The sequence below is a fragment of the Alnus glutinosa genome, chromosome 5, assembly GCF_958979055.1.
Source record: "Alnus glutinosa chromosome 5, dhAlnGlut1.1, whole genome shotgun sequence".
In the NCBI taxonomy this organism is placed as follows: Eukaryota; Viridiplantae; Streptophyta; class Magnoliopsida; order Fagales; family Betulaceae; genus Alnus; species Alnus glutinosa.
The window spans coordinates 19,604,310-19,613,808 of NC_084890.1; the positions used below are offsets into that span (position 1 = coordinate 19,604,310).

General features: G+C 34.8%; 1 pseudogene; it reads left to right on the forward strand.

Annotated features, from left to right (window-relative positions):
* Window positions 1–6,469: 6,469 nt before the first annotated feature.
* On the forward strand, window positions 6,470–9,295 carry LOC133867888 (probable ribose-5-phosphate isomerase 4, chloroplastic; annotated as a pseudogene).
* Window positions 9,296–9,499: the final 204 nt, after the last annotated feature.

Below are 9,499 nucleotides of genomic sequence, written 5' to 3' on the forward strand. Positions count from 1 at the left end.
GAAAATCCCCCAAAGCATTGTCCTCACCCAAAGACTTCAAAAGCTATGATCCCACAACCCTTTGGGTCATACATACCCTCTAGCTCATCATCTTCTTGTGCGGCTACTGCCGTAAAATTTAACAATCTTATAGGTGAAACTGTGAGTCCACATGTAATACCTCGAACAAACACATGCCAAACTTTAAAAGGGAAATTGCAGTATAATCTGTGGGTCATAAAACATTCCCCTCACAAAATGGTGGAGCCAGAATTTTCATTCAGAGGGGTCAAAATTTAAAAAATAAAATTAAACAAAAATTAATAAAATATGTTAAAGAATATAACTAACGAAATAAATAACCAATTCAACAAAATTAAATGGAATCATTGTTATTCTCCATAATCTCAGGAAACTACAATTATATATTTCATACAATTAGAATTTGTAATAAAAACTTACAAAAAACGTAATGAAAAATTTATATATTCTTAAACAATTAATTTAAAAGAGTAGTCTAAATATAATAGCTTAATCAATGAAAAAGTTTGATTATATATGCGAATTTTTTCAAGAAAGAAAAATTGTAAAAGAAATTAAAAAAAAAAAAAAAAAAAAAAAAAAAAAGGGTTATTTTTTGCCCTATTCTAAACAGTCTTTTCAGCGTACAACTTTCATACTCTTAAAAAATAGCTAAACAATTTATCTAAATTATTAAAGGGCTCGAAGAAGAAAAATTTGAAAGCCAAAAAGTACTACCGTAAGAAGAGTTGCAATTTTATGGTTGTGGTATACTTGAGAGTTTATAAAATTTGTAACTTGCTAGTCAGGGTCAGAGGCACATTAGAGGGTGGGGGGTTCATGGGAACCCAAAAAAATTTCAGAACCCTTATAAAAAATTATTTTTTATACTATAACCATATGGCCCAGGAAAAATTGAAAATTCACCCCCGAAAAAAAAAATTTACTCTACTAGACTACTACTATATCAATCTGAAAAAAAAAAAAAAAAAAAAAAAAAAAAAAAAAAAAAGAAAAAAAAAAAAAAAGTGAAAAACCCACGAACATTGACAGCACGCAGTAGATAGGAAAAAAAAAAAACAACACATAGGCTGATAGGCAATAGATCCTCTCCAATACGACAACACAATGTCATTCAAAAAACGCACACTACATAAGGGGAAAGGGGGAAAAAATTTCTTTCAATAACTCTCAAATTTCCTTCAATCTCACCACGTCACCCAACCCCAAGAAAAACAAAAAAAAAAAAAAAAAAAAAAAACGTTTGTGGTCATGGAAATACCGAGAGGCGAGAGAACTGAGATTCATCCACGATATGTCTATGCATCCACCTTCTACCATCCATGCACCACTAACAGAAGGCATCATCGCATCAGTCATCAGTGAACTGTGAGTTATCTGCTCTCACTTCTCTTGATGTAGTCATTTTTGTAACGTCAATAATAAATACCACTCGCAATAGCACGAATCACTATAGGATAGGTCTATATTGAGGGTTTCAAACCTCAAGGATTGCGTTGGTTCTATTATCAAGTCTTAATAAAATTTACTTTAACTTAACTCCACAGAAAAATGACTTGTGATTTTGAAACTAAGTGCTGAAAATATAAATTGAAATGCAACTAAATGAGAGTAGAGAATAGGAAATTAATTTCACCACTAACCTTGTAATAATGGCTATTGTATTTAACAAGGAAAACTCATTCTATGCATGATATTATATGTGTGTGTTTGTCCAGCACACAACAAAGCTGTTAAGAAAATACCATCATCAAAAACTAAGTATAACCCATCTTTGATTAGCATGGATCGTCTACTACATTACACTAAACTATGTTGTAGTACGATCCGTCTACCGTAAGCATGGATTATCAAATTTCTTAACTTAGTTACAAACAATTAAGGATTATGCATAACTCATCTTTGGTTACTACAAATTGTCTATCTACATTACACTAAACTAGGGTGTAGTACGATTTGTCTTCCCTAGGCATGGGCTATCAAACTCTCTTAATTGCGTGTAAAAGAAAATTGTTGCATAACCATGATTCTCATAATCACAAAAAAATGAAAATGATTCGAGTACAATCAAGATAAAAAAAATTTCTAAGATGTTCATCAAGATTGCATATAATCATTAGAACCAATTACAAAAGTTGCAATCCTCTAGGCTATACAGCCATCACACATATGCAGAAAATTCCAAAGAGAAAATACAATTTAAGCCATTGATACTTGGAAATGGTTACATCAAAACCTTATGAAAAAATTAGCCACTCATGGAGGTCCTGGAATTCACTTTGGTTGAAGGGAAATTCATCCAAGAGTTGTTGTGCACGACCTCCTGCTGAGAGAAGCTAAAAAAAAGCTAAGAAAAACTCAAAACTCTTTCTTTTTCTCTTCTCTAAAACTCTCCTTTCAAATTGTACATTAATCTTTTATTTAAAGGCAAATGAGATTTCCTCTCATGAAGAAATTCATCTTCTCCTCTATTTCGGCACTCTACGAGGTCTAGATTCCTTGTTGTAGCTGTTTTTATTCTTTTCTTCTTTTTCTCTGAATTTCTGCAATAGTTCTGCATTTCAGCGTCGCAAAATGCCCTTAATCACATTTCAATTGCGGTCGAGCTCGTATTTTGGTGCGCTCAAGCCCACTATGCTGGCTGGTTAGATTCGTGTGCTCGATCGTCTAGCTGTGCGCTAGAGCAAATTGCCTTGGGAGAAAACTTGTTGCCCTTTTTAAGCTCAAAACTTGTTGCCCTCTTTAGAAACTTGAAATGCAAAAACAACACAAAACGTTATATTACAAAGAAACTAAGGGGTTAACAAATGCGAGTTAAGGGGTTTGAATGTGCAACATTCAGCTCTTATCATCTCTATACACTCTAATATGATTTATAATTTGAAATTTAGGGCTTTTATAAAAGAAATAGCCATATGTATGTGATCATAAGAGAAGTAGAAAAAAAGGGGACTCAGGGAATGGCTGAGTGGGGGTTGAGAGCTAAGAGTTGGTGCGCATATACATCTCATATTCAAATCCAACATTGGAATTATATGGGTCCCATAAAATTAATGGTAAATTTGAAACTTGATTGTATGAATATGTGTCAGAGATGTATGTGTATCATTTCTCTCTCTCTCTCTCTCTCTCTCTCTCTCTCCATTATATTCAAAAAGAGATCAAGAGATTCTATCAGAAGAGAGTAAGTATGGAAGTACTTACTTGGAAATGACAGTGTGTTTCATTATTATAATAGTTGTTGTCTTATTCATTATCCACCTTGAAATACTGCGCACAAATGAAACAAATGCATATTTTTGTCTAAATAAATAAATAGCTGGAATGATAACCATCAACAAAAACTAGGTGGTAGCAGGGGGCAAGGCTACTAGTGGACTTGGTAGTTTTGGCTAACAGTCCAAAGGCTTCTGGTAGCAAATATGTAAACTTTATATGGTGGGAAGAATAGGCTTCCAAAATCCTGCTAAGATGGGCTGGTATTTAACCTTGGAACGAGAGGTGGGAAAGAACATAAATATAAGACTTTACTCAAAGCAAATTGTCACTACGTTACATATGCGTACATTTACTATCATTGCTATTGTAACTCCTTTAATAAACCAAGAGTCTTTTTATACTATGAAAAACAAAAGACTCACTTGTTTGTCTATGTAAATATAGTAACGTGATATTTACATAGACTTTGATGCAAGACTAGAGTATGATGCTTACTGAGAGACAGGTAACGCTTATGCCAATTTTGATGCTTACTAAGAGACCATTTACTGAGTTCTATTGCTAGTGCTTTATGGACTAGCCCATTTGTTAAATATTGAACTTATCTTGTATATTTATTATACGACTCTCTCTTTCTCTCTCTCTCTCTCTCTCTCTCTCTCTAGATTATGTTTGGTGTTGTATAATTATATTTATTTATTTACCGCTTGTGACACTTATCTTATTTGATACACCTAGTGTCTATTTATTATGTAACTAAACTATATATTTGTTTCAAGTTGAGGTATTTTAGTCAACTCAAACGTGTTATGTGAGGAATTCCTAGTGATTTAAAAGAAAAAAATTATTCTGCTACGAGATTTTATTTTGATGTCGTAATGTCACGTACGAAATCAGCTATTTCTACTTACGACCTTATTGTATGAAGCCAGGGCGTCACATCAAATGTCAAATTATGCGTCAATGTTATCAAAATATAGCTCGACTCACTATTGCATGATTTATTTAAAATTTCATTATTTTGAAAATTCATAATAATAGGACATATGCACATGTATATACACGCAAATACATTTTATTTACAAATATATATGTTGTTTTATTTTAAAAATATGTGCATTTAAGTGTATCATTTTCATAAAATCTTGATTAATCAGTTCTACTTACCTCTTGTTCTTGCACCACTACCACGAGGATTTAACACACCTTAAACGATATTACACGTTCTTATAGACAAAAATATATATGTTTACTACCTAAAATCAAAATACTCATTCTTTAAAAAATTATATTCCTAGAATTTAGTTTCTACTTAATTCACCCTGCCCCAATATTATTTCCATTATAAATTTCTCACCATACTTTACTGCACCTAAATTATTTTATGAATATTGTTTTACATTGAAAAAAATGACAAGATTATACTGCATCTCTAAATTTACTGCACTTGCCTCAAGTCTTACAAAGATATTCAACTCAACCTATAGAAACTAATAATAATCTAAAGAGATAAAGGAAAGAGAGAAAGCCATAGATATTAAGGTGGTTCGGCCTATGACCCACATCCACACGTTAAAGCTTTAGGCTAGATCTTTGCTTCATGTTTGATTTGAGTACAAGGCTTTATTTATAAAACTGTACATGTGATTTGAATAGTTTTAAATACAAATATATCCCTTAAATTAGGGTTAACAAAAATCTCTTAATGTACGACAATCAAATCATCTAAATCTCTTGATTTAGGGAATACAAATCAAAATTTATCACAAATGATTTCTATCATTTAACATGCCAATGCAAGATGAACGGTCCGTTAGTGATCGTAGATCTTGAATGTCGAATGGTTGAAGAATAGCTACTATGGCTTGAATTTGAACATCGGCTACTATGACCTGAACTTGAACTTCGGCAACTATGGCCGGTATCAGTTACTATGACTGAGACTTGGACATTGGCGACTTTTTTTTGTTTTTTTTTTTTCCCCGGCATCAACTATTATGGTCGGAATGGGCCAACTATGGGCCTTGCATATGCCTCTTTGGGTGAAATTTTTTTTGCTTTTGTTTTTTTTTTTTTTTTTTTTCAAATAAAAGAAGACTTTTCCTGCACCACACAAACCACGAAGACGTCTTTGCATCTCACAAAAAATAAAAAAAATCAATGATGTCTGAGAGACACCGTACACAGTGAACAATTGATAAGGAAGACCAATGAACGGCTGGAAACAGAGGCATCGAAAATGGGCCGTAGACGGCCAATGGATTCGGTGGCGCTTAGGTGTATACAACGGTTGACAAATCCAGCGGAGCTGGTACCTTACTGAGCCATGGAAGGTAGCACTGGGTGGGGTAAGGCTCGCCAAGGCGTGACTGATGTTGCTTGGTACTAGCCGAAAGACGATCACTGGAGGCGGCAGACGGATGCCAGAAGTGGTGTAGAAACCACGCGACAAGGCGGCACTGGGTGGGGTAAGGCTCGCCAAGGCGTGACTAATGTTGATTGGTAATGGCCGAAAGACGATCACCGAAGGCGGCAGGCGGATGCTGGAAGTGGTGTAGAAACCACGCGACAAAAACAAATCACATAACTTTTCTTTTTAATTTTTTAATTTTTTTCTTTCATGAAATGAGGTTATGCGAAGGGAGGGCCGCACCACTTATTTATGCTTCTGGGATGGTGAAAGAATTGAAAAATTCCGGCATTGAAAATTTTTAAATTTTTAATGTATAATTTTAAAAGTGCCAAGTTTCAAATTTTCTTTTCAAGTTCAATCTCATTAATTTTCTTAAAAATCTTTTATTCAACTTTTCAAGTTTGGTGAATTCCTAAAAAAAAAAATTTGATATTTTTTTTTTAATTTTTAATTTTTTAATTAAGGGTAAATTTGTATTTTTATAAATTTTATAAGGGTACAAGGGACATTTTATATGTTTACCATTTGATTTAACCCTAAACCTTAATATTGGGGGTGAAATTGTTAAGATACCAATTGAAAATTTTTAAACTTGAAATGTATGGTTGCAAAAGCAGGGGTAAGTGGAGTTTTTTCCAATGGAAATGGCAGGTTGAAGCCCAAATACAAAGAAAAGGGAGCCCCAACGCAAGTACTATTTTTTAGACAAAATTCGATGTCGAGCAGCCCGCCCACGGGCTTCGTTGAAGTGGAAGCTTTTTGTTATCATTTCAAACCATGCAGTGGCGCCTGAGGTGCAAGCTAGACGAGTAGATGATGGCATCAATGGCTTCATCGTCATCATCTTTAAGTTATGGCCTGCATTCGCACGCAGCTTCAAATGGGATTGGCATAAGTAGAGGAAGAGCAAGGAGAAAGACGATTTCTTTGAGAGTTTGTGGGTCAAGTCTCGCTGACCCCTCGGCTCTCCTCCAAGTAGCCCACCACACTTTATGATTTCCTAACTCAATGACCACTTTCATTCCATTCTTGAAGAAAGTTGTGCAATCATATAATTTGACGGTGAGGATTTGTTTATCCGCCTCGAGTTTTGAAGAGAAAAAATGCATTTGATTATGTTTTTTGTGTGATTTGAGAGAGAGAGAGAGAGAGAGAGAGAGTTGGTGGTTATCTTTGGTTACTTTGAGTGGAATTGTATTGTGTGGGTTGAGGAAGGAAGAAGAAAGAGATCAACTATATCAAAGAGAAGGAAATAGAGGGGGATACGATTGCAGGCTTGAACATTTAAAGTGTTTGGGAGACTTGATATTTTCATTGTTCATTGCAAATTGACAACATTGATTGGTAACTCTAATGTTGATTCTAGGTGGATACGTCATAAAAAGTGGCATAGTTATCGGGTTGGGGTTTGGTTATGCTTATGGATTGGCCATACAATATCTGGGTCGACAAATTCGTGCTGGTGCTTTAAAAGATGTAGTTGGGGTGCCAACGTAAGTTAATTGGCAGTGACTACTTCAGAAACAACTGATGTCCTGTAAATCTGTAATTACTACGTTGAATGGTTCAAATTTCCTCTGCAGCTGGTTGTGTCGTGGTCTATTAATCTGTCCAACACTAGAAACAAGGCAACTTAATTTATCCACGAGCTGTTCCATGAATTGCAGCCAGGATGAGATAGAAAACATGAATGCCACATAATGATTCTGTTTATTCACCCAGCATTTCTCTTTGGACCAACGCCTTATTGTTGTTGGCTCAAGGAAAATATATTTCTTTTCTTTTATAATTTGCCTTCGGTTCAATTACATGCTCTCTGTGAGGTTTTTTAATATTTTTTATTTTCTTTGCTCTCTAGTCTTGGTCCTGTGTAAAGCCTTTTTTACTTATTCTTTCCAGTTCCAGTCCGCACACCAGTGCTTTGGGTTTTTGCAGGTCTATTGCTAGTGTAAGTGAAGCAGCAAAGGCAGGAATTCCATTGGATCAATACCAAGCTTATTCTCAAGTGTCCACATGTTTTAAACATCAAATAAGTTTCCTTTTTACTCACGATTAGGTTTTTACATAGGTAATAATTCTTCCATTTTTTTTTTTTTTTTGATTTAACAAGGGGAAAGGGGAAATGGGATGAAGTCACAACACATCAGAAATTTAAGAGAAAGAGGTAGACATAGACAGTCTTACAAGCTTAATCCAACACATCTCTTCAAAAGGGCATATCTCTTGAAGAGAGGAAGGAGCTTATAAAGCCGCCTCACTCTACTTTCCCCTCCGATGTGGGACAACCATCACACACACACACTTTTTTTCCGTTTTTTTTTATTTAACAGGGGGAAAGGGGAAATGGGATGAAGTCACAACACATCGGAAATTTAAGAGAAAGAGGTAGACACAGACAATCTTACAAGCTTAATCCAACACATCTCTTCAAAATGGCCTATCTCTTGAAGAGAGGAAAAAGCTTATAGATTGACACATGAAAAGTTGGCAAAAAAAAGGCATATTCTTATGAGAAGTTAAAATGATATTTAATTCTCAAGATGCTTTTCTCACTATTGAGAGGTATTATTTGGAGTTTCCCTCACTAATGTGCTCTGCATCTGAGTGCATGATCACTATGATGTCCCTTAAAATTTAAAGACTTAGTAGGGTACCACTTTTAACTTGCTCTTTTGTAGATTGATTTTGCATTTGATGATGCTAATATTATAGAAGAAGGAATACTTGTTGCTGTCATTGGACGCCGGAGATTGCAAGGCGAAGAGTCAATACTCTAAGAGAAGGTGAGTAGCACTGTTGTTATGTTTCCTGTTTCAATGGTCCAACTTGTGCTATATATATAGCATGCGAAAATTTTAGGAAAAGTTTAAGTTATTTTTGTAAAATGTAATGTTATGACTCTCAAAATATGGAGCTTGCATCCATTCGTATTTCCTGGTTAGTTCTTAGTTCAAGGTATTTACTTCTGAATTTCCCTTTTCATTTTCAGTCTCTACTAAATGCAGCAAACACGCTTGCACTCATGGTCAAGGAAAGCCAGTACAAAGGGGGGTAGATGGGTAGGTTCCAGTTTTAGTTCAAGCTGTAAGCAATTACACACATTAGCAGTTTCATATTGCAGCTCAACTAGATGGAAACTGCTGAAGAGATTGATGACCTGTTTTTAGGTGATGCAGAGGTATGCTTTTAATGTGGTATGTTATCATGTTACTAAATTGATACACATATGTGTGTGTATCTAGTCCTTTGTGTAGAGCTTGCTAGTTGCTTTCTCAAACAATTTGTGACAGGCCTAGTCAACAGATCAACTTATTTCTTCTTTTTTTTTTTTTTGAAAGGGGTGAATAAAATTATATTTTCCATTGGCAAAAACCATGACAAATAAAATTTACTTAAGATCAGTGACTTCATTGCAATATAACTTTGAAATTTTCAGTATTGTTTATGAGACCAGGAGCTAGTAGTTGGTAATGGAAGTAATATCTTTCCTACTAATTTTGTTTTTCCTTTTCTTGTATCTTCCTCTGTAATTGTAGGTATAGAGGAGACCATCCCTTCATAGGGCAAGCATGTCCACAAGGGGGTGATTTCCCTTTGGTCACTAGAGAAGGCCATAATGTTCTTGATGTCATATTTACATAAAATCAGTGACTCCATTATTCTATCATCCTCTTTTCCATCATTTCGTGGCATTTCTAACTTATTTTCAAAAGCTTAGGATTAGGCTCCATGATCTACCAATCTTCTTTATTTTGTTTTCCTTACTCTAAAATCAAATATTGTTTCTCTTGATTAAACTCTAACTCTCCCTCAAAAACACTTGATCCCGGCCTTTACATGCTCGAT